Below are 25,536 nucleotides of genomic sequence, written 5' to 3'. Positions count from 1 at the left end.
ACTAGAATATCACTCTCGTTCGATACGTGTGAAAACGTTTTAAATTTTTCTTGCAGCCAGTTCCTTAAATAATTTTAAATGTTGATCAGTTTCGTAAAAGTAATTATTTTTGCTCGTCTCGGAAAATTACACTACGATTTGACCTCAAAGTCGACAAAATTTCAGTTTAGAAAAATGCTATGTGATTTGAAAAAAAAAACAATATTTGAGATATCATAGGTATGTATTTATTATTAGGTACGTAGGTATGCAAGCTGAAATTTCTGAAACTCAGATCAGATCATTGATTCTCACATTAGCATCTGACACAAATATGTAGAAAAAAATTCTTATAATGAGCTGCCTATCTCACCCTATTGACCAAATCAATCAATAAATCATCTAATCGCTAACGACTGCAGTTTTTTTTTATACAGTATATTAACTGAAGAGTCCAGGGAAAGAACCAGGTAAGTCACTTTTTCAAACTTTTGAGTTACGGCGTTTTGAAGTATCAGAATGCTCCAATTTTGTAGGGAATTTGAATTTCATCAAGGTAATGACTGGAAATACATCACACAACATCCCACAAACATAACTTGAGGCATTGTTGAAAAAAAATGAAGAGATGGGCCAGTCACGACTTGAAAAGTCACTCTTTTCGTGAAAAAATCAAGCAAAAAATCGAAAAATCAGTGTTTCGCAACTACTTGAATTCGATAAAAATCGATTATTATGATGACATAATGAAAAATTTTTGTATTCTAAATAGTTAACGATGTTGAAATTTTCTTCTTATCGCCTCACATTTGGTCTCGGCTCATTTTTCTCCTCTCCTCTTTTTTTTAAAGGCCATTTTAACCATGAAAAATCGATTTTTTTCAAAATCTAAATGGACTACATTTTTCTACTCCTCAGTGTGAATTTAATTCAATCCTAAACTCATTTTTGAAAAAAAGTGACTTACCTGGTTCTTTCCCTGGACTCTTCAACTGACGATTCGAATACTATAATAACAATCAATTTACGTATGAAGAAAATCTTCTGTTGTCAGGATGAGTGATGACTTTTCTTGTCACTTGTCTTCAGTCATTCAAGCAATAGAAGATTTTTACAGTCTTTTGTTTCCTAAGCGACGTTTTACCATACAAAAAATCGTAAGAGCATTGTCGGCAAAGGCGCAGGGTCTTCCGAGAAATTTGATTATTGTAAAATTTACAAGCGACTAGCAAGGACAATGGGGTGGCGCGCCACAAATGTCTTCAGGTTTGGCGATCTGCTGCACTATTGTTCCTCGTAAAAATAAACAACAATCGGCATTTTTATACTTATATTTTTTTCTCTTTTTGTTCTTTTCTTCTCCTTCAACGGCTTCCACGAATTTCCGTTTTTATTCATTTTACAGTTTAGGTTTTAAGTACCTATGTCTATAGTTGGTTGGAAGATTGAATGACATTTTTGGAGGATGGAGATCAAGCAAAGATGAAGTCGCTATATAATTTTAGTTCTTTTAGGAGACCTTATGTTAGTCAACAATGTGAATTCGATACCTATTATTTTTGTGGTTTTTGTTTTTCATTTAAATACCAGGTTTGTTAACGGAAAAAAAAATCCGGCCGAGGTTACTCATGATTGAAAATTTTACAAAAAATTCAAAATGTAGGTTAAAAGTTACGATTAATCAGGGTTATTCGTTTTTTAAGGTTACTGTGAAAAAAAATGTTGCCATACTCAAACTGCAAGAAATTCCAGAAATATTTAAACATAATCGAAAAATCGAGAAAAAAGATGAAATAATGCTTTAAAATATTAGAATTACTATGAAATATGCGAAATTATTTAAGGCAAAATATTCAAAAATATTTGAAATGAAGTTGGGCTCATTTTAAAGGAAATTTTCTGAAACGGAAAATGATTTCATTACTTTTGTATGTAATAAAAGTGCTGCAAAAAAATATTCGAATAAATATATTGGGTTGCCCCAGTAATAAAGAATGGTTTCATGAATAGATTGTTAAATTATTTAAATTTCACTAGTGTTTTAATTTTTAAACTTCAAGAGTACGTTGATTGTATTTGGTATCATTTTAGAATACCTACCTACTTTCTTAATAAAAAATTGTAAAACTTCAAACTCGAAGAAATAAGAAAAGTTATGAAAAAAAATTATCTAGAAGCATTCTGCTCAGAGATGAAAAATTTTCAAATAAGTATGGTATGTAATTTGTACCTACAGACATCAATTTTTCATCATTTTTGACATTTTTCAACTTTCGAGGGATAGTTTTTCTTGAAAAAGTGGTTATTTAAAAGTAGCTACCTACTTTATCTAAAAACGAAACATTTTCAAAAAATTTATACAGATATCAATTTTTCATTTTTTTTTCATTTTTTTTTTTCGATTTTGACTATTGAGAGGCTTCATGCAAAGAAATCAACATCATTTGGAAGAGGCCGAGGAAATAAGGGTTTTCTCAAAAAGGTGCATATTTCGAAAAATCCTACCCAAAAATGGTAAATTTTCAACAAATATTTACAGACATCAATTTTTTATCTTTTTTCAATTTTAAATACAGATAACAATTTTTCATTTTTTATGTTCCTTCATCTTTTTTTGACTTTGAGAGGCTTCAATGGCTTCATATAAGGAAACCAACATCATTTGTGAGACCGGTGGAAGGTTTTTCTAGAAAAGGGCTTATTTAGAAAGATTCTACCAAAAAATGAAACATTTTCAACAAATTTCTACAAACATCAATTTTTTATATTTTTTTTATTTTTGCCAATTTTTTTATTTTTTTTTTTCTGGAGGGAGGCTCTATACAAGAGAGCAAACATCATTTGAGGGCAGAACAACGGGTTTTTCTTGAAAAGGGAGTTATGTAGAACAATTTCTAAAGTAGAAATGAGATATTTTCAAAAAAAAATTCCCTGATTTTGAATCCATGATTCGCTTGTTTTTATTGTGATTTTGTGCACCCAGAAAAAACCACGAGTAAAAATAGTACATTTTAAGTCGACTTTTAAAGTCCCTCCCTCTTTAATTTCGAGTTGAAATGAACTCGGATCATTTTCCAGGTACCCACATCAAAATTGTCGCTATCAGCTTTACTTGAGAAAAATTTTCAACGAACTAAATCTTCCTAAATTTTTAAATTAGGTACCAAATTTAGATTTTTTCAATTTACGAATTCGCACTTTTAGACTAGATTCTAACCCTCAAAAAAGCGATTCTGTAAATCAAATCGGGAATGTGAAATGTTTTGGGCGGGAAATGGGCTTACGGACGAGCTCTTGCTAAAAATGCAATTTCCCCAGCGCTGGACCCGCTTATTTTTGAGATTGGGGCCCAAATGGGGCCAATTTTGGGTCCGTAAATCATTCGAGGAATGTGTGGGGAAATTGCATTTTTTGGTAGTGTTGGTATCGTAGATGAGAAATGTGCAATTTCCCCAACCCCCCAGGCGCTTATTTTGGGCTCACCCCCCTTTCAAAATTTCGACTTTCCAATAAAAATTCATTGAAATACGAGAAATTCACACTTTTGGATGAAATTTTGTATACTAACTAATGAAGGCATGAAGAAATCATATCTGGCGAGTTTTGGTTTTTCCAGGCCCCAGTTGGGGTTGCAGGAGCACCCCCACCCTCAATTTTGAAGTTGGGGTAAAATGTCGATATTGGTGTCGTTTCCGTATGAAACGACCACGCCGATGACGAATATGAAGTCAGATTTGAGACTGCACCTTTCAGTACCCGGAATGAGTGGATATAATACTTGTGAAAATGTAATCGGGTGTCGGCAATTTTCTTGTAATTTTTCCTGATAATCAATTGTTTTTTCAAAAGGCAAAATGTTCAAAATTTCTGAAAAAAGAAATGTAAAAATGTCAATTAATTGACTGTTAAATAATGAAAAATGACAGAAATGTGATTATTTCGGAGAAAATTTTGAAGTTACAGGATGAGAGTCAGTCAATATTTCACTTTTTACATTCTTAAAAATCATCCTAATATTGAATTGAAATCTAGACAATTTGACCTACATATGTAAAAATAATTGATTTATTCAAAAAAAAATTCGCCAAACGATTATTTTTCAGGCCGATTAATGATCGCCCATCACTAATACCTACCAAAATGGAACTTTTTCTAATAGTTTGGGGTTTTGAAAGGCTTTTTAGTGTTCAGGTGATATCATAAAAATCAGTGTTGCCACTTTTTTTCATACGAAAAATTAGCTTGAAAAGTTTCAAAACGTAGTTTTCATATCGTTCCGACTCTCAAAAATTCAGAAAAAAATATATTATGGACAACTTTTCATGGTAAACAACATATCAAAAAATGGGACGGCATCATTTGAAGTTGACCTATTTGACCCCTATTTTTACGTATCTGCTAAAAAAAAATGAAAAAATCCTTTCACTCAATGAAATGAACTCATCACAAAAAAATCAAAATTCGAAAAAATTCAATTTTCAATTTCAAACATCAAACAAAGTTTTTAAGTTAAAATTCATTTAGTTGTCTTACTTTGACCTCTTTCTGACGTATATTTCATGAAAAATTTGATAAAAATTACACTCATGGGAAAAATAATGATTTTTTTAAATGGATGTGTAAATAAAGGTCAAATGGGTCCACTTCACCAATCAAAACTTTTTTTGATGTTTCAAATCAAAAAATCGATCGCATTTCTCACAAACTTTCAATTTTTTAAAATTGACTTTACGAAATAATGCCAATTGCCATCCCAATTTCTTAATAATGTTGTTCAACATGAAAAGTTGTCCATAATATATTTTTTTCTTAATTTTTGAGAGTCAGAACGATAAGAAAACTATGTTTTGAAACCTTTCGAGCTAATCTTTCATATGAAAAAACCTTTCAAAACCTCTATAATTATTGGAAAAAGTTCCATTTTAGTAGGTATCGTGGTTACCTAGTAATCCACTGCTGAAATGGATGAATTTTCAAGTTCACTGAAATATTTACACCCCCTAGCAGCCATTGAACTAGGGGTAGAGGGCTGCAATTTGCGCCATTGGTCATCCCTTCGGAAGGTATTTCCACAGGAAAATTTTCAAAGAAATCGCCGACCCCCCCTCCCTTTCAACTTCTTGGTCGAATTGATGTGGAATGAAGAATGACTCGATTACATTTTCACAAGTATTATATCCACTCATTTCGGGTACTGAATGGTGCAGTCTCAAATCTGACTTCATATTCGTCATCGGCGTGGTCGTTTCATACGGAAACGACACCAATATCGACATTTTACCCCAACTTCAAAATTGAGGGTGGGGGTGCTCCTGCAACCCCAACTGGGGCCTGGAAAAACCAAAACTCGCCAGATATGATTTCTTCATGCCTTCATTAGTTAGTATACAAAATTTCATCCGAAAGTGTGAATTTCTCGTATTTCAATGAATTTTTATTGGAAAGTCGAAATTTTGAAAGGGGGGTGAGCCCAAAATAAGCGCCTGGGGGGTTGGGGAAATTGCACATTTCTCATCTACGATACCAACACTACCAAAAAATGCAATTTCCCCACACATTCCTCGAATGATTTACGGACCCAAAATTGGCCCCATTTGGGCCCCAATCTCAAAAATAAGCGGGTCCAGCGCTGGGGAAATTGCATTTTTAGCAAGAGCTCGTCCGTAAGCCCATTTCCCGCCCAAAACATTTCACATTCCCGATTTGATTTACAGAATCGCTTTTTTGAGGGTTAGAATCTAGTCTATTTGTAGACTTCAACGTGATGATTTTTGCAGAATTCAGTCAATTTTCAAACTTTTTTCAAAATGTTCAAAACTTGGAACAATTTTTCAAAATTTTGCTGCTAAATCTTAAAATTTGCAGATTTTAGCTTCTAATTCTTCAAATATTTTTAAAAATTTCATTTTAGCGCCAAAATCATAAAATTTGCTAATCTTTGTAGGCAATTTTTCAAATTTTTGAAAAAATGTCACTCTGGTTGTCAAAATAACAAAATTTGTCGATTTTTGTCGTCAAAAATTTTTCAAGCCAAGTGGGTGGGTATTCGAAAAATGTCACTTAGGGTGTAAAATTTTCCAACTAAAAACAGAATATTATCAATTTTCAATAATTTATCGGCTTCATGATTGGGAGGGGGGAAGTGCACCACCCCTTCCCCCTCTCGCAGTTGCTCTGCTTCTGCATGAATCGTTGCAAAATTATTCGAAAATACTTAACCTTGTGATCTACGAGTATCAAATTAAAATAGGTTGAAATTTCGCATGAAATTCTAACGAGTATTTTGACGTATATATTTTTTGAGCATGTTTGAAGAATTTTAAGTTTGGAAAATTCGGTCATGATTTTTTTTGATTTTTGAAAAAAGTGTCTTACCACTTAACTGACGAGTCTGCAGTAATTAGGACGATTTCAAAAAAATTTGTCATTAGGGTCTTTGGATACTAAAGTCAACCTCCCGAGTTAATTGCGATCATTTTCGAGACGATCTTGGACTCTACAGCAGAGATTAGTTTTTCTCAGGCACACTACAATCGCTTCAAAAAGCGCTGCAATCGACTTGGGTAGCCAAAAACTTGGTTCAGAGATGTAGGTGGCATGAACTTACATAGAGCCAAATTTTAGCCAAATTGGAGGTAAGTTAGATTAGATGAGTTGAGATACTTAATCAACAATCCAAAAAATATTATCAAATAAATTTCTATTCCAAAAAACAGTATTCAATGCTTATCAATGAGTCAAAAAAAAAAAAAAAAAAACATCATTAAAATCATTTTAAAGTTTGAAATAATTAGCATTTTCTAGCCAAAATAGGTAGGTATGCTATAGAAAAAAATAATGAATAAAATAGGTGGGTACGTTTCCTGCTAATACATCGGAATGCTCTCAATTTATTACATAAATTTTCAGTGGCATCGCAGATAATTTCATTCGGTAAATGATGAATGTGTACGAATTATACGTTACAAAATACGAAAGCTAAGAAACATCAATAAAGATAACGTCATTAAAACGTAATATTACCAAATAATTTCCATTTTCGGGGTTCGAATATCAGTGGTAGAGAAATCAAAAAATCATTTTCCACCAGCACATCCTTGAATACTTATCAGGGCTACGTAATTATACCTCAAGCGTATAGTTACTCTCGAATAGATGTAAAATTTTATCATAAAAATTGAAAATTCCTCATAAAAGTTAACTTACACTACTATGTAGTTACCAACGTAGTTGAAAAATATAGCTACCTACCTATATTTTTTACAAAGCTCAAAACCACGCTGATCTAAAAAACTCACCTGTATCGAGAAAGAATTATCTATTATAAAACTTTGAATAACAAAAAAAAAAGAAAAAAAAATCACACCGACGCATTTCCAGCATGAAAATATACCCGTCACTGGCAGAAACCATATTTGAAAACGATATTACAAACTGAGAGAAGCTTTGTCGCTGTCGCGTTAAAATATACATCGCGATAAAACGAAAGCAAAACCTACACGAAAAGGAAAGAAACGCCGAAATAATAACAAAATATCGGCAAAAAGGTGTGTAAATGATGGGCCCTGAAAATCGGTAAAAATATATAGGTACCTACCTTACGCTAGTAGTAGGCAGTACCTATACGTATAAAAATTGGTGGAAAAATTTAACTCCAGCCTGAGGGTAAATTTAATACAAATCTACTCTTTGTAAAATATATTATACGAAATTTCGCAAATAGCTTAGCGAACTTATTCGCTTTCCACGTAGCGCCGCGAACACGAAACGCGAATGTTTCAATTTAAAATGTGTTTCGCTGTAGCCTTGTTCAAAGCAATAATCCTTTGTAAATGACGTCGTGTTCGCGAACACTACGATCGCAGACAGGCGCGTGATGGTAAAAACCAAAATAGGGCATTTTTGTTTGTTTTTTATTTAAAAAGGATTTAATTAACGTAATCGCCATCGTGTCTGACAACCTATTAATCATTTTGTTAGCGTTATATTTACATAGGTATAGGTATTTATTTTATAATTTTAACGTACAGCTTTCGATACTTACCTAATACCAAATGCTCGAGTGAGACATTTTTTACTCAAAAAATAACCTCAAAAACTTGCTTAAAATTATATTAAAAAAAAAAAAAAAAAAAAAAAAAAAAAAAAAAAAAAAGGATTTTCACGTCGTAAGATACTCGTACATGTAACACACTCTGTTTGGAATCTATCCAATACTTTCATTTTCTCAATTTCACAGTTTCTTGGTCTTCGAACAACTTATAGACATTATTATCTCATTCTGGGCGATCTGAACGCGTGAACGTGACGCGGTTATTTTTCCAGTTGAAAATTCAATTTTAACGCCAAAAGTAAATTAGAATTTTTCCCTGGTAAATTTTTATAAAACTGTGTAATTTCCCCATCGATGTCGACGACGACGACGACGACGCATCACTCTAACGAAATACATTGTTGAAAATTTAATTGTATACCGCTGCTGTAGCTACTAGCGAGATGTTACAAAACGTGATTTCGACTCGGTCGGTAATTTAAAAAAAATAAATCTCAGTCAACCCGCATAGTAAACAACCATCACGACGTTATACTGCAAAAATGAACCGTATCTCTGGTGGCAATGAAGATGATGGCTTTTACAGCGACGTGAAAATGATTCCAAAAGTGAAACGATACCATTTGGCGTTGGCGAGCGGAAAAAATCTCAAAACGAACGCAGAATACGTAAAAAGGCTCCCACACCAGATCGTGTATAAAAATAATTATTTAAAAATGATACCTACTTTTTTCCCTGGTGCTTTCTCAGCCTCAGCCTTTCTCTCTCAACACTCGACCGAATGGCCATCACCATCACCGCCGAGTAATGTAGTTATTTAAATGCGTAATAACGAGAAAATACGTTTTACAAACGGTATTTTGTAAAATCAACGGTTTTATCTCGCCCACAACAAAACTACCTCTACATGGTTAATTTTACGTATTAGTATTCCGTTTTACAAGAAGAGAAGAGAACCAACAATAACATTGAGGGGAAAAACACCCTCGGTGTTTTTAATTTCGTTAACCTGATTCTTTAATTATCAACTTTGGGAATTGGATCGAATGAATCTTTCTCTCTGTTTGTGTTTTTTTTTGTTTCGACTCTCGATGAAAAATTCCAATTAGTCCGTTTCGATTCGAATGATTTTTAAATAGGTACCTAATACTCGCTGAATCGTACGATTTATTTATACTCAATCTGATGCCTATACTTTGTTCGAACGAGAAGGAAAAAAACATATTGCACGATGCACAAAAGCACCCTAATCGTATGGAAAGACTAAAGACAAATTTCCGTGTCGAGTACTCTATAGAAACGAACTGCTCGCTAACTAAACTGCAAGACGTCGTCGGTACCTAGCTGCTCGTCGAAACATTGACATTTTAGACATGAACGAATTACATCACAATCAACCAACGACAGTTAAAAAAATACACATTTGGAAAGTCAATCACCTAACAAGATTGATCTGTACCGAGATGAACGAGATTTTTTCTCGTGTTCATCGAGCAAATTAACGCTCTCGTTTTAAAAACCCAACAACAAAATGTAAGAATCGTCTAGAAATGAGTTTGGATATCGAAATAGTAACCTACATTAGGAGTGTTCTATGGTAATACACCTTTAGCGAAAATAACCTAAAGTAGTTTTTAGATTAAGCGATTTCAAGGCTAATAATGATTACTTTTTTCTGCTCATTTTCATAAATGCTGCACCTCGTAGTTTTAATAATTTGTCGATGATGACTTTCAATAAAAATATTGCTTCGATTGAAACGATGAAAAGGAGTAATGAAAATAATATATAGGTTTAGTACATTTTGCCACAAAACAATATCTCGTAAAATTAAATCGATCAGATAATTATCTTTTTGAAATTTATGTTTGTAGAAGTAATCATTAATTAACGTACCTTATGTAAGTAGGTAAAAGTAGGAGAAACTGAACGAATATCACCATTTTTTTTTTGCTCTAAAATATTTATTTAGAAAAAAAAAAAAAAACTGTATCGATGCTGCAAGAGAACAGGATGCCAAACACTTCAAGTATACAGAGTGGGTCGATTTACTTTTAACTTTCATCGATGGACAAAAAACACACTTTTTTCAGTTCCTCGTTGAAAAAGAAGTGCAATTGAATGAACTATATTTTTAGATTTTAATTTTTCTTCCTGTAACTTTTTTTAGACAAATTTTGTGTTCTGATTTCAATTTTTCACTATTTCTTGAGCCTTATAGAGCATTTTTATGCTGTCACGTCTTGAAAATTGATGACTGGATAACAGGTATTTGAAAAACTGAATCCAAAACACATAATTTTAAATAAGAAGAACGAACTGTTTCAAAACAACAAAAAAAACTTTTTTTAAACACGTTTTTGTACAACCCTGGTCGTAGGTATGTACATATTTTTTTGGGAGGGGGAGGGAGGAAGAAGGGAATGTGAATAATCGGAAATAATAAAAATAATTATTATAAATCGCACGCTTTTTCCGTATTAAAAAAAAAAAAAAAAACTTTTTTACTAAAAATATTTCAAGTATTTTTAAACTTGTAATTTCATCAGACATGCTTATCTACGAGTAGGCACAAAATGTATAGGTATTCATTCATTTATACAAAATTAAATTTTTAAAAATTTCCTCCTTAAAATCAGGGATGAAAAGCTAGCCGAAAGCTGAAAGTCGAGCAGATTTTCGCACTTAGCCAAAAGCAAAAACTTTGCATGTTTCATTTTTTCCAAGCCAAAAGCGACCCAAAAGTTTCATTTTTTTTGGCTTTTTCAAAGGCTTTTTTGCAGAATTGAATTCCCTAAATTCAGAAGAAACAAAAAAATGAAAAAAATTCTATTCAATTTCATTTTAATGCGATTTAATGAAATGAAAAAAAAAATTCTAGCAATGAATATTCTCCACTATCACTAAATGTACCTGATCCAATTTTTAATTCCCTTTTTTTGTAAATTGATGGAGTATCAGCTAAAAGTTTGAAGTGAAAAGCTTATAAAGCCAAAAGTTGAAAGCTAAAAGCTTAATGAAATGTAACTGAAAGCTGTTAATTTGAAAATATAAGGGGAAGCCTTTGGAAGCTAAAAGTTTGGCTAAACCAAGCCTTAAAAATCGAGATAGCCGAAAGCTAAATCCAAAAGTTTCAATTTTGATATTTCAAGCTAAAAGCCAAAAGTTGAAGTGTCATTTTAAGGCTTTTCATCCCTGCTTAAAATAATTTATCTACTTTTATCATTTTGAACTGCTGAGCTATCAAAAACATCAGCAGCAAAATTAATTAATAAAAGGTACATAGGTTCATTTTTTGTTACGTTTGTGAACGAGTATGGAACAGCTTGAAGAATGCCTCAATGTACCAAGATTTTTGTTTCATGTTTTTTCATCCAGGTATAGTCAAATTTGCAGCATAAAACGTAGTTAGTTGAAAAAAAAATGTGAGCTAGATAGTAGATACCTACTGGTAGATACCTTAACTTATGTGATTTCAAAGGAAATAAAAAGAAAGAAAAAAAACACCAGACATAAAAAAAGTCAGTAGTAGGTATCTAAGAAATTTATTTCGCATGCAAGTCCATACCTTGGAATGAAAACTCTCTGAAATGTAAAAAAAATTGATCACAAAAAAAATGAAAAAATTCAATGGTTGGAAGTCAGATAAAACCGAGATTAACTTTTGTTCGAAAGTTGACGAAAAGAAGAGCGACGAAAAGTTGTCAGCTGGTTATAGAAATATACAGTTAGATTATATTCTCACGACTTATTTTATATTTAATCCTTTCATTCGTCTATTTTCACTTTAAAAAAATGATATTCGCTGATGTTTTTTTTTTGCTTTTTTCAACTTATCAATAATTCTTAACAAAGTACATACTTAATTTTCATTTCTCATCAACCAATCAGAGAAATTATTAAAAACTGCTTAATGCCAATGGGCTATTACATTACGTATATTCACACATATAAATTGTAAAATTGGATTTCTTTTTACCGACAGAAAATTAGGATGATACGAGATGATAGCAGATTCATCCAAGTTTTTTTTTCAAGGCATGGAATTTCCAGCAAAATGGCATCTCATTTTAGTGTAGGAAGATAACCGCAGGTCATGATCATGACATATTTTGGCCTTGATATGATAGGTAGGTTACAGTTTGTTTTTTTTTCAGTTTTTATACAATTTCTCGGGGGTTTCCTTTTCATTCATGTCTAATCTTATTTTCGCTTTCTAACTACCTACTTGAAATTCATTTTTGATAATTTTTTTAATCTCTAGGATGAAAATGAAAATAAAGAAAAAAGAAGGCAACAATGTTATTTTTTTGTTTAATTTTTGTATTATTATTATCGCAGTGTTGCCACTAAGATGGATTGAATTTGAATTTGTAGAATTTGTGTTTCAAAGACGAGTTCCACATAATTGGAAAATATTTAGAAAGTGAACGTTGATAAAACTTAAAAGACAAACAAAGACAGTTCCTTCCTAAATTATCGTGTCTACATCTTGTTGTTGTTGTTTTTTTCTTTTTCTTTTTTTGAAAATTCATCAATTTTTGGAAGTTGATTGATTAAATTTTTACATAGGTACCTATTTGTGAGTCTACAAACAACTTTTTTTCGTTTCCATTTTTTCCATAAAAAACTAAATTTTTGTTAAATATAGGCTCGAGAAAGTTAGCAAAGATTCACTATTTTTTCTCTCTTCGTATTAAAAAAAAAAAAAAAAAAACAGAATTAGTTTTCATTAAACGCGAAACTTTCCAGCCTTTTCCCTAATGTCTACAAATTTGAATGTAGAACACAGTCAAACCGTTATAAACTGGAATTCGCCTCAGTTTCAAACATTTTTAAACCACCAGCCAGACCAGCCTACCTTCATAAACTGCACATAAGAGAAAGAAACGATACGCGAAGAAAAGATAATACTCTCCTGGTTATCATCAAGTTGCTCAAATATTTATCCGCGTTAAACTACCAATTCCCCGAGAAATTCCATAACGAGAACTTCACCATTATAAAAAAAAAACACCTACGAAATCGACTATAGAAACCGCTCCTTAGAGACTATATCCATAAACGCACACCACAATCAAACAAAAAAAAAATCCTGTATAAGTTCTATAATACACCAGGCGAAAAAAAAAGAATCAAAACACTAGAGAATATCGTGATATGCAAAAAAATTCCTTCAGCTGTTAAAAGATCAATTCAGATTGATTGATAAAAATTTACTACTCTCTATATCAATGTCTTTACATAAAACGAGACAAAATTTTTTCTATCGAACAATGCTGGTGGCCTTTTTTTTAGGGTATTTTTTTTTTTTGCAAACTATATAAGAAAACTTTAACGCTTATATAAAGATCTTTAGAGCGCATTTTTCTTGTGTTTTTTTGTCGAGCTACGCGATTTTTCAACTCGCTCTCGTTCGTTGTAAAATCCATTTACAAAATGTACGTAATGGTTTTCCAGACTTTATATTTACGCACTTCATGCGCACACCGAACAAAAAGAGACAGAGAGAACAAGAGGAACATGAGAGTAATAAGTAGGTATAGATAGGTAATCGATTTGCAAATTCATGTCACTTTACACGCATAAAAAATTGATAAAGTGATCGTTGGTAATAATTTGTACGGTTCAGGGTGAGAAAAAAAATAAAGGAAATGAAACTTTTTCACGCGTGTTAGGTATGGTATTTTACTACGAAACAACACAATCGCGACAACAAGCCTGTTGTCTTCTATGACAAAAACACTATCTAGAGAAATCTCTTATACAAAAGTTTTTTACATTATTAAAAATTAAGCGGCGAAAATTGAATTTAAAACCTTTGAAAGAATAAATCACTTACTCCGAAGCGAAAACTAAAACCAAAGTTATCGTAAAAAATTGATTTTCGTACTTCTGCGAATGGATTATTTATACGAATTCCATCGTAAATTTTTCATAGGTATGCGTTTGGGGCCGATCAAAACATTTTTTCATGCTTCGCATTTCGCTCAATCCTTTCAGCTGGAAAATATTCTTTTGAATGAATATCGAACAGTTATACCTTGTGAGAAAAATCCACAAATAGTTGCATTTCAAAGAAGAGGACGAATAAAGGGGGTTATTATTTAGAAAGAATTTCGAGGGAATGTAAGTACAGGGTGTTCCAGAATAACCTTTCACATTTTGGTAACCACTGATCTGTGTTCAAGTGGAGCTAGGGGAATGGTAAAGGCGGTTCTAGGTAGCCAAAGCATGCCGAATTATGTTTCAATAGTTATTTTTTGCCCTGGAGAAGTAGATGGCTGTACAGTGTGCTTTTACTGTGAAGGCCTTTTTTAAAAATAAAGGTTCCTGTAACTCTTTACTCCTTACTCATCAGTAACGAAGCTCATTTTTATCTAAATGGTGAAGTGAATAATTGGAATGTGCGCTTCTAGTGTACAAAGAATCAGTTGATAATACTTGAGAAACATCTAAACCTCCGCCAAGTTGACTGTTTGGTTGGGCGTGGCTAAATTCGGTATAGTGGGACCATGTGTGTTTAACGAAACAGTAACGGTGAGGGGTAAGGCAAAATGTTAAACGAGTTTCTTGTTCCAAACTAAAAGACAGACGCGATGTAATAGAGTTACTTACTTCCTTCCAACATGTTGGAACTACCAGGGATGTACACATATGTTTAGCGCGTGAGCACTTCGGTCATCAAATAATTTTGTTATGGTCGACGTGTTGAACCAGAAATTTAATGGCCACCTTGATCCCCTGACTTTTCAGCCTGCGATTTTTTTTTATGGAGTTATTCCAAGTCAAAAGTGTATCGAGATAAATCTAGGACTCTGAAACAGCTTCTAGGTTCATGAGTCGCAACTGATTGGAAGAGAAGTGTTCAATAATTTGAAAAAATGTTTGGTTGAATGTGTCAAAAATGAAGGAAAATATCTCGATGGAAAAATTTTTAAAACTTCATTTTTAATGAAAACTCAAATATACGGTCTAAAAACGGCATATTTCTACTTCATTTTGGTTGTAAAAGAATTTTTGTAAACATTTTTCTCTCAGAGTAATAAAAAAAACAAATGTGAAAGGTTATTCTGGAACACCCTGTATGTTTTACCTGTTTCATTCTGTATTCCATTCATGAGTATTGAAAACGAGTTTACATAACTAATGTGACGATTTTTCGCTAAAATAATGCTTAATATTGCAGAAAATTTTACAGGAAATATTTTTATATGTGAAAATTTTCACGGAAAAAATTAGGTGTAAATAACAAGGGAATCGTGTTATGAGGAAAAATTTTAAAATTTTAGCTCCGGGTACCGGTACCTACATAATTGGATTTTATTATTTCAGCTTAAAGCTCACCTACGGGATATCAACGCCTAAAAATTCAGCTATCAAGGAACATTATTTATTTTTTTATCTTGTTTTTTCATTTTTTTTTTAATAATTTGGCCTTAAATCAAAAGTTTAAAGCTCACACTACCGGAAAAGATTGTAGTTTGTTATTCAGCCTTCAGTAAAATTTAATTGGTGATTTTTTTCAATAAATCCCTCAATGTACAGCATTTTTCGAGAAGTGTATCTAGTCCAGTCATTTTAAGTTTTTTATTCGGACTAATTCCTACAAAAGGTTTTTTTGCGGAATACTGTAGTGGAAGGGGTCCTATTTAACATACTAAAAGTCTCACCCCGTACCCCGCGTGCGTCGCGTGCTAGAGCGTGAAAAGTGTCCCGCCGCGGCGTGTTTTGCGATTTTCTCGCAAGGAGTTGATTTTACGTCGAAAATAACTTTATTTTTGTGTTCTACGTCAAATTTCCGATCTAGTGATATATCAACTGTCTTTCTACCCCCAAGGGGGTTAGAGCTAGAACCATTCAAAAAAGGGATTTTTCCTGAAAAATACATAACTAGGCTATAGGCGCCTAAGAGGGGTGAAATGGTCCCCGAAAACGTTCGAGTTGATATTATCATGAAAGATGGGTACCATTGAGAAACTTCCGCGTGAAAAATTTCAGATCCACATCCTCTCCCCTTTTTGAGGAACCCCCCCTTTTCTGAAATTTCAAAAACACTTTTCTCGGCTCCATTTCAACCAATTTTGAAAATTTTTCAGTATGTTATGTATATCCTTAGTAGGTATCCTCACAAAAATTTTCAACCTCCTCCCCTCATATTTACCCCTCAAAATAGCGTTTTTCAACTTATTCTGTGCTTTTCAACAATAGTAAAAATTGAGGGGGCCAAGTGCTCTGGAGAGGGCTAGATGAGGGTAGCAAAAAATCTGACGTCATATTCGTGCTCAGCGGTATCGAATCATAAGAAAACGACACCCTGTTCATTAATATTTAGTTATTTCCCCAAAATTCCCATTTTACCCCAACCCTCCCTAAGACACATTTTTACGCCATTTTGAGAGGTAAATATGAGGGGAGGGGGTTGAAAATTTTTGTGGGGATACCTACTAAGGTTATACATAGCATACTGAAAAATTTTCAAAATTGGTTAAAATGGGGCCGAGAAAAGTGTTTTTGAAATTTCAGAAAAAGGGGGTTCCTCAAAAAGGGGAGGGGATGTGGATCTGAAATTTTTCACGCGGAAGTTTCTCAATGGTACCCATCTTTCATGATAATATCAACTCGAACGTTTTCGGGGACCATTTCACCCCTCTTAGGCGCTTATAGCCTTTATGTATTTTTCAGGAAAACCCCCTTTTTTGAATGGTTCTAGCTCCACCCCCCTTGGGGGTAGAAAGACAGTTGATATATCACTAGATCGGAAATTTGACGTAGAACACAAAAATAAAGTTATTTTCGACGTAAAATCAACTCCTCGCGAGAAAATCGCAAAAAACGCCGCGGCGGTACACTTTTCACGCTCTAGCACGCGACGCACGCGGGGTACGGGGTGAGACTTTCAGTATGTTGAATAGGACCCCTTCCACTACAGTATCCCGCAAAAAAACCTTTTGTAGGAATTAGTCCGAATAAATCCTCTCATTTCATCTAAAATGACTGGGCTAATCCGGATTTGTACAGATTTTCGAAAGAGAAATTTTTTGTGATTTACTCACCGAGTTTTCGTGTTAATTTTCTAGGAGCATTGCTGTTGCTTACTTTTTTTTTGTCATCCTTATTGGTCAGGTGGTAGGCAGGTACCTACTTTACACACTTATTCAGGCAGACACTCAGCAACATTTTATGAAAGAGAAGGAGGAGAGGGTTGCATTTCAAAAAAATTGCTGAGTGGAGCTCAAATATATTGTTGAAAAGAAAACCAAAATTGATTCAGGTGAAACGAGGGATAAAGCTTTTGAAAATTTAATCATTCAGGAATTAAAATCATTGTTTTTACTTTTTGTCAATCAGAAAATTCAATTTTTCAACCCTTACATTTTGAAAAATTTGAACAAAAATTGATTAAAGAATAGTAAATTCAAAAAAAATTAAAACATGAGAATTTTCGAAAATTGTATACCTAATTCATGAAGTAAAATGCGCTACTTTTATTAAATACGCTATTTTTTGGCCTTCGTATTTCAAAAAATTTGAAGAAGGGTTTTCTAGAAATTTTAATTTGGAAAAAGAAATCAATAGTGTGAGCAAAGCGAAGGCAAAAACTTCTGAAAATTCTTAATTCAAAAAGTAAAACAACGTTGCATTTTGATTTGATACAAAAAGTGAACATTTATCATACATATTTACACTTCTGAAAAGCTTGAATTAATATTTTACAAGCCCATTACGCCTCATTCAGAAACGATAAATTACTCTAGCCTGAGCGAAGTGAGGATTGGATAATCCGGTCCTGTCAAAAATGACTCGAGCAGAAAGGACAGAGAATGAGAGAAAGATTAGGGTCAGAACAGAGAGGCTTGGACTGGACTGCTTGGAGAGATGTCAGTGGAAGTCAGCACAATCGAGTCGCTAGCGAGTATAAGTAGGTACCTATGTATTGTAAGTCTTAAAAGATGACATGATGATGATGCGACTTTAAAAATAATAACAATAATTGGCAACCTTACCTAATAAGTAATAAGATCTTGTATTATAAGATAATCATATTTTCTCAAAAAACTAATAACCATCATTAAACATTTGTTTCAAAATAAGGAGTTGAGAAGAAATTAGCTTCGCTTTAAACTAAAAATAATTAATAAAATTACTAATTATTTATTGCCTCTCTTATGTCATAAACATGCGAACAACACTGAAATTATACCGATTGATTCACCAAAATGAAGAATTTTTTTTTGATAGAAAGTTTATCATTTCTGGGTTCAATCAAAATCAAAGTCACAAAGATTTCACAATTTTTTTCAAATTTTCTGTTCAAATAGGTACCAAGATTTTTTTTCTTTCAGATACCTAGCACATGTAATTTATTTCATAAAAGCAGTATATCGTATTTTGATTCATAAACTAGGTAGTTGTAAAATTTTCGAAACATTTTTTCGTTCTATTTTTTTTTTTTTTTTGGAATTTAGGTACAGTTCTTTGAATATTTTTATTCAATTTTTTCAAAATATCAAGGGTTGAAAAATCAACTTTTACCTACGATTATCAAAAATAATGTTTTTAATTACTGAATGAATAATTTTCGAAAGCTAACTTTTAAACATTTCAAAAGAAGACTGTGTTCAAATTGTAATTTCAATTTTCTCAAAAATTATTTTTCTACGCAGCAATTAATTTTCGAGTTGTGGATCTTCGTGTAAAAGGTTTAATTTTCGAATTCGAATACAAAAATTAAATGTTCTAGCTCTCTATAGATAATTGTTCGATCGTCCAATATACTTACAAAGTATATCAACGAGATTCGTTCTTGTTTTGGAGAGAATTCCATTTCATTAGTTGAAGAAATTAAGAACAAAGAACGTTTTTCCAAATTTTTGTAAAAAGAGCACATTTAAAGTAGGTAAAAATGACAACATTTTTTCCTTTTCTTTAGTTCTTATTGTTACCTGAAAGTGGTGTTCTGTAGAATTTTCAACAAAAAGTAAAATGAACAAGAAAATGTCGAGATGCTTTGATAATTATAATTCCGGTTTTGACGAACCATGAACAAGACTATATTGTACGTAATGTACCGATTATAGCAGGATGAAACCGATAGTGGTACGTGTTTATTATGAGTATTCTTTCTTGTAAAACCTTGCATCGCAATTTTAGTGTGGTGACTGGTGTATGAGTATCTATTGCGTATGCATTCGAATTCATGGAAATTGAGACCTTATCGCAGATCGAAGCGATAAGACGCACTTGGAACATCTATATTTTTCTATTTTCGTTTCAGTTCAGCTTTTTACTTCGCCAGTGTTTGGTTCCGAGAAATGAATCGTATCGATATGACGAATTGACGACTGCCTTTTTCAAGTCGTCTTTCCGGTCTCTTCACTCACTACTCAGTGCTGAGTGCTTCGTTTAGTTCTTTCTTTGGTTCGAGTTGACGTTACTCTGTGATCGATATATTTTTGTCGCGTTTATTTCGTTGTTCGTGGAACCTGGAGGCTGGAAGTCCTGAAACGTTAGTTCTTTCCTTCTTTCTTTGGATCGAGTTGACGTTGTTCGTCCGTGATCGATATATTTTTGTCTCGTGGCCGTCGTGGGTCGTGGTCTCGTTTATTTCGTGGTTCGTGGAACGTGAATTTGAAGACAGCTTACTTTTATGTGAATTTGAAGACATCTTATACCAATTTTGCTGTACGGTGAGTGTTTTAAAAAATCTTTAATTAATATTCAAGTAGGTAATAATTAGAATTTATTAATGCAGATAAAGCTACATAGTTCACATTTTTTTGCAATTTTTCACCGTTGAGTACCTTCTTATTTTTCATTTTCGAATACATACCTATCATGTTGGTTTTGCCAGTAAATGTGGGTACCCATTTCAATATCTATTTTTATTCGTACGACGATGTTAGCAAATTTTAAAACGATTTTAACAGAAAAAAATCAAACAAAATTGGAAACGTTTGCGGTATAAATGTGCCGAGTACGAACCTGTTTCTATTTTTCGAGCTTTAGGAAAGCTGTAAAGCCCCTCAGGAGCCAGAAATGGGTCTAAATGGTGGTCAACGGTTTTGGTTGTAAAATTGACGTTTTTGGGGAAGTATTGTTTTGATTGTGAGATTGTGCAATAGTTGATTAATTCGCTGACTTTTTCACTGAAGTCGGTCATTTCATGTCTACGTTTGTTTTTCAAAAACAATGAATTACTTTTACGTAGAGGTATAGGTGAGACCCATGTTCATCTTCTCATCCACCAACCCCTCCTCCCCCTATCATACTTATTTCAATTGCATGAAATAAAAATACCGCAACAATGCTCATCGCGAGGAAAAACATTGCAACGAAAGAGTACCTACGAACAGAACGAATTCCTCGCTGCATATTTCACAACAGGTTAAAATCTATCCGACTGAAATTAACTTACTCGTGGGGTTCATTTATAAAAGGGTAAGGGTGTTTGGTACCGTACGCGATATATCTGCTACGTTTCAATATTCGTCTTACTTTAAAGTAAAATTTTCATCGTACAAAAGGTTAAAACAGGAAACGTGGTTTATATCGTACAAGCTTTGTTTGAAAACCTCATATAAGGTAATTCTAAAACAATTTCGTATTTTGATCCAAGCTCACGATTACACATTGCCTTTTGACTGTATCTCCACGAACGTACCTCTACCTACATGTTGAACTTTGCCAAACACCGTATTTCTCTGTTACCTCTAACTTTGATAATTTACGTTTAAAATGAAAATTTCACTTTATTTGTAGAAATTAATATTTTCCAGACATTTACCATTGTAGTGGTGGATTAAATTAATGCAAACTTGGCAATACGTTAGTATAAAGAAATTCGAATCTAGATAATATTTTTAGACCTATGTGTGTATAGTCACTAGTCATATATTACGTAGGTACATTAACTTATACATATTATTTTCAACTCATCGTCTTGTTTTAAAAGACCTCTCTTTGAAACTTAATGAAAATGTTGTTAGAGAATTCAACCAACCAGAAAAACCAAAACTTTTCATCTTTGTTTGAATTTAAACTTTTAATTGAATGTTAAAAGTTTATAATAAGCGAGGATCTTCCTATCCTTTTATCATTGTAGTACGAAACGAGTTGGGCTTAAATTGCCTTTTTGAAAATGAAAAATAAAAAAATTATACGTAACCACGTTATATTTTGTATAGGTATTATAATTTGGCCACAAATTGCATCGACAGTTCGACACACAATGTATTTACAGTTTACACGTACGCATTTAGCTATCGATTATCGATAAAAATATCTGCCTGTTAATGTCCAACCTAATGAAAGGTAATCTTTGAAATATTACAGCCAAATACGAGAACAATTTCCTCGAACCGAAATTTATGTTCAACCCTATATAGTTGAATATTTTCACGCGAGATATTATACGTTTTGCGCTCATACTCGTTCGATAAACACACTTATATATTACATATTTTTGCCTACGATAGACTTTATTTTTATAATTTAATTTCATTACACGATTATGCTTTTATCGAACTTGATACATTTTCAAAATTTATAAAACTTCAAACCACCATATCCCTACGTTATCCAAAAGGAAACATAGTGCACTATATAGGCTTTCGATTTATTTTCCTTTTTGTACGTGGTTATGTGGATGATAATTTCCAAGCAATTATAGTAAATTTTATAAATTGTTTCCGGTTGTAGAGAATTCATCGAATATATTTATTTGAAATTGAATTGCAGAAAAAATGAGAGAATGAAAAAACAGCATCAAGGGAAAACCAGGGGTCTTCTTGATTAAATAATTCTCAAGACAGATAATTTTTCTTCAGACTGTTCCTGGTTTTGTTCAGAATGTTTCCTCACTGGCTTGCTCCTTCGTAGACTCTTCTTTACTCAGCATTTTTCATTTATTAAGAATATGGTATTCGCAAACGTCATTCCTAGTCTTTAGGTCAATTTTAAGGGATAGATAATAAAACACAAAAAACCAAGTTTCTCCTCTTTAGACTGCTCTGGTTCATGTATTTTTTTTGGGGGGGGGGGGTGATTTAGCAGGTGATCGTATTTCTGATCAAATTTTTCACGCTCATCACAAAAAAAAATTATGAAAAAATTCTATCAAAAAAAAAAAAAAAAAAATGAGCTCATTTTCACTTGGTTTTAATGAGAGACTGACATATTAAGTTATTGTGGATATTTATGAATTAAAAAAAAAAAAAAAAAAAAAAAAACATGGTACAATCGTCAATTTAGACCACCCACGTTATGTAATATCGGTGTAATGCTAAAATTATATCGTGTAAATTTAATCACATATACAGAGACCTGATTATGGTAAACAAAGTGTATGGAAATAATCCGTGAAACGCTTTCACGAATATGTAGGTGTACTTACACGACTCCAGTAAAAAGGGAATTGGAAAAAAAAATGTTAATACTCGCTTGTTTTCTCGTTGAAGTGAGCGTTAGAAAAAAAAAAGTGTTTGATTGAATTACATCAAAGCGTATAATAAAGTCCTTGAAAAACAATCTGTTCGAAACGACAAACGATAAGAAGAATTAAAGATTTAACAAATTTTCTTTTAATATCAAAATGAAAAAAAATTGAATGGTTTCAAATAACTTACCTATCGTGTTGTTTGTCGGTAGCTTAGCGTTTCAAATGAGTATTTTATTCCTTTGAACAATGAAGTGTTTGAATTCTGTTGTATAGAAATGAAGAAATTATTGAAATGTTCTCATGCTTAACGTAATGTAAGTACTAGGTATTTTTTGCTTCTTTGGAGATTCTGTAGGCAAGTCGAGTCGCAAGGTTGTTGCGAGATTATTGGGCAGAGAAACTTCTTTGTCATTCATTCGTCGATTATTTTGTTATCGGAGCTTGGAGAAGGAAGCCTGAAGTAGATCACAAAGTAACTTTCAGTCGATTCAGCAGAAACATTAAAGTTTTATCTATACTTACTTATAAGAAAGACATATGTAGAATGTGGTTCGAAACCGAGCTAGATCGAAAGAGCATGTTCAAAAATCTTTGTAAACAAATTTTCAAACTGTTCCAGTTCATTTTTGGATTTTTGACGAATTTGTGAAAATGAAAAAAAACTGTTTCAAGGCCAATTTTTGAAACGTTTTCACGAAGTATACAATTTTTCGAACAAAGAGAACCAATGTGAATAATTCCTTCAAATCAGACTCCCACACATCAACGAACTAGTTTTGAACCATTCTGAAACCGCCGGCGATTTCTCCAATTTATCCAGAAATTTCAAATCGCTCTGGAGAGGTCAAAAATGAACTTTAGAACCTATAACGTTGTTCGATGATTTTTAGGCACCCACTTGATGGTTTTAAATGGTAATCGAGATATCCAAAGAGTGCTAGTTCACAAATTATTTTTTACCAATTTGCCAATTCCAGAAAAAGTGGAAAAATCTTGAAAAAGATATTGGAAGAAATCGTCTGGCGTCTCTGTCTACATGGTCACCTGACTCTAACCCGAAAATAATTTCAATTTGACCTTTTTAGTCCTTCAAGAGCGATTTTAAATTTCTCGAGAAAATTGAAACATCGCTGGAGGCTCCAGGATAGCTCAAATCTAGTAGAGTTCTTGAAGTGTAGGAGCTTTTGAATTGGAAAAATAATCATATTGGTTCATTTTGCTCAATTAAAAAAAATTTGCTAAAAAAGCTTGAAAATCAAACTCGTTTTTTAATTTTTACAAAAATTCATTAAAATCCAAAAATGAACTTGAGGATTTGGTATTTTGGGAACAAAAACTCAATACTGTAGGTATTAGTTTTGTTTCTCTCCATTTTTCTAAAAAAACTGATTCATATTTTCAATTCAAAGTTTGTTCATCATTAATTAGTATCAACCTTGATTGTAGAATTGAAACAAAATAATAACCGCTTCAAGTTGGTAACGAGTTGTGTAGATGTAGATGATCAGTTTGAGCAGAAAGTGACCGAAATCAACTTCAATAGTCGCCCATCAAACAATACAAAACCTACAAGATTTTTGTTTTCCACCACTAAGCAAACGATCCGAATTTCGTTTTAATATCAACATTTTCCTGATTGAATAATAAACATCTACTATCAAATTTTCCAATTTACCGAGCAAAAAAGAAACACCATAAACACAGAAGAAAATAAGCCTGAAATCCGATCACCTCGGCAAAAGAAAATACTTACCTTACTTAATTTTACCCCAGCGTGAAAAGACACTAAAATAATAATATTCTCAAAGTGGTAAACCGACACCGAAATCCGACTGAAAAAATTCCACGACATTTTTCACCTCGATAGCTGAAACAAAACTTTCTCGAGAATTTTTATTATTCGGCCGACGATCGCAGGCATTTGATAGAATTAAGGGTTTAAAAATTTTCGCGAATTAAATTTTCAAACTAAGTAATTGGAAACTTACCCTGTCAGATGTCTAGGTAAATTCACTTCTTTATTATATTAGTAAAGTCTATTAAAGGTCGCTATCATCTTGGAATCGTTTGACTTATACCTATTCCTTTTTCTAACATGTATTATTTGAGATGATAATCTAAATTCTTTTATTAAGGTAGGTAACTTTTCCTGCTGGAATAAATTGTTCAAGTGTGCTTTTTTTTTCTCTCAACTTCCTTGATGATATTACTTATTATTGCATTCGAACATTGCCAACGACGAGTCTTTTCCTTTTCTGAATTAGTTACTTCTTAAATGACTATAATCTTTCATTACGTACGATAAATTATATAAAAGGAGCGTGTACTTTTCGCAAATGGTTGAAACGAGTTTTAGTGTGCCGATCATCTTTGTCGAACATTTGTTCAAAAATTTGTATCGAAGTCGACAGCAAAATTCGTAAAACATCTTGCGATGCGAAGAAGAGTTCGACTTGGAAAACTTTTTGAATATAGGTACGTTTTAAAAAGTTTAACTTATTACTTTCTTGTGTCCGTCCTTCGTATTCAATTTGGATTCTTCGATTCGATGTAGTCGAAGATATAAGTTCTTTCATTAGCATCGGTGGGCAGGTAACTACTTACCCGTATTGTGTAATTTTTTCACACCCCTCCCCTCCATTAATCATCTGTACTTGGACTTACTGACTCACTCACTTACTTACTTACTTTCTTACTTACCTACGTCATCTTTGATCCATGTCTTGTGAACCAATTTGTTCGAATAATTGGTGATTTTATTTAAAAAATCAAATTGTAGCCAAATCAAATCTTTCGAGTAGATGATTCCTTGATGAAATCTTTAGAATATGTTATTCGTAACATCATCCGAATCTATACTTCCTTATTTTAAATAATGTGCACCGTAGAATGGACCGCGAAAAAGAAAAAGTATTACGGGATTTGACCACAATCATGTGAATCGTTCGCGAACGAATTACAAATAAATGATTTGAAGTGATTTCTAATTTTTATCCCGATTTTTGAAAGACTCAGCAATAAAATCTTGAGAGATCTCGTCGTTTAAAACGTTCGCGAACGATTC

The 25,536-nt window shown here is 32.7% G+C and overlaps 1 protein-coding gene and 1 long non-coding RNA gene across 3 annotated transcripts in view; one reads left to right on the top strand and one right to left on the bottom strand.

Annotated features, from left to right (window-relative positions):
• Positions 1 to 25,536, bottom strand: part of LOC135841559 (prolactin-releasing peptide receptor-like) — a 288,313-nt gene that overhangs the window by 238,877 nt on the left and 23,900 nt on the right. The gene's annotated exons all lie outside the window — the stretch shown is intronic.
• LOC135841562 (uncharacterized) overlaps positions 19,204 to 25,536 on the top strand; it is a 123,569-nt gene continuing 117,236 nt past the window's right edge. The window contains exon 1 of the long non-coding RNA XR_010557943.1: positions 19,204 to 19,722. This is a non-coding gene — a long non-coding RNA (uncharacterized LOC135841562). The remainder of the gene's footprint in view (positions 19,723 to 25,536) is intronic.

The sequence above is a fragment of the Planococcus citri genome, chromosome 3, assembly GCF_950023065.1.
Source record: "Planococcus citri chromosome 3, ihPlaCitr1.1, whole genome shotgun sequence".
NCBI classification, from domain to species: domain Eukaryota; kingdom Metazoa; phylum Arthropoda; class Insecta; order Hemiptera; family Pseudococcidae; genus Planococcus; species Planococcus citri.
Note: the sequence above shows the minus strand (reverse complement) of the source record. Positions and strands in the feature narration are given on the sequence as shown.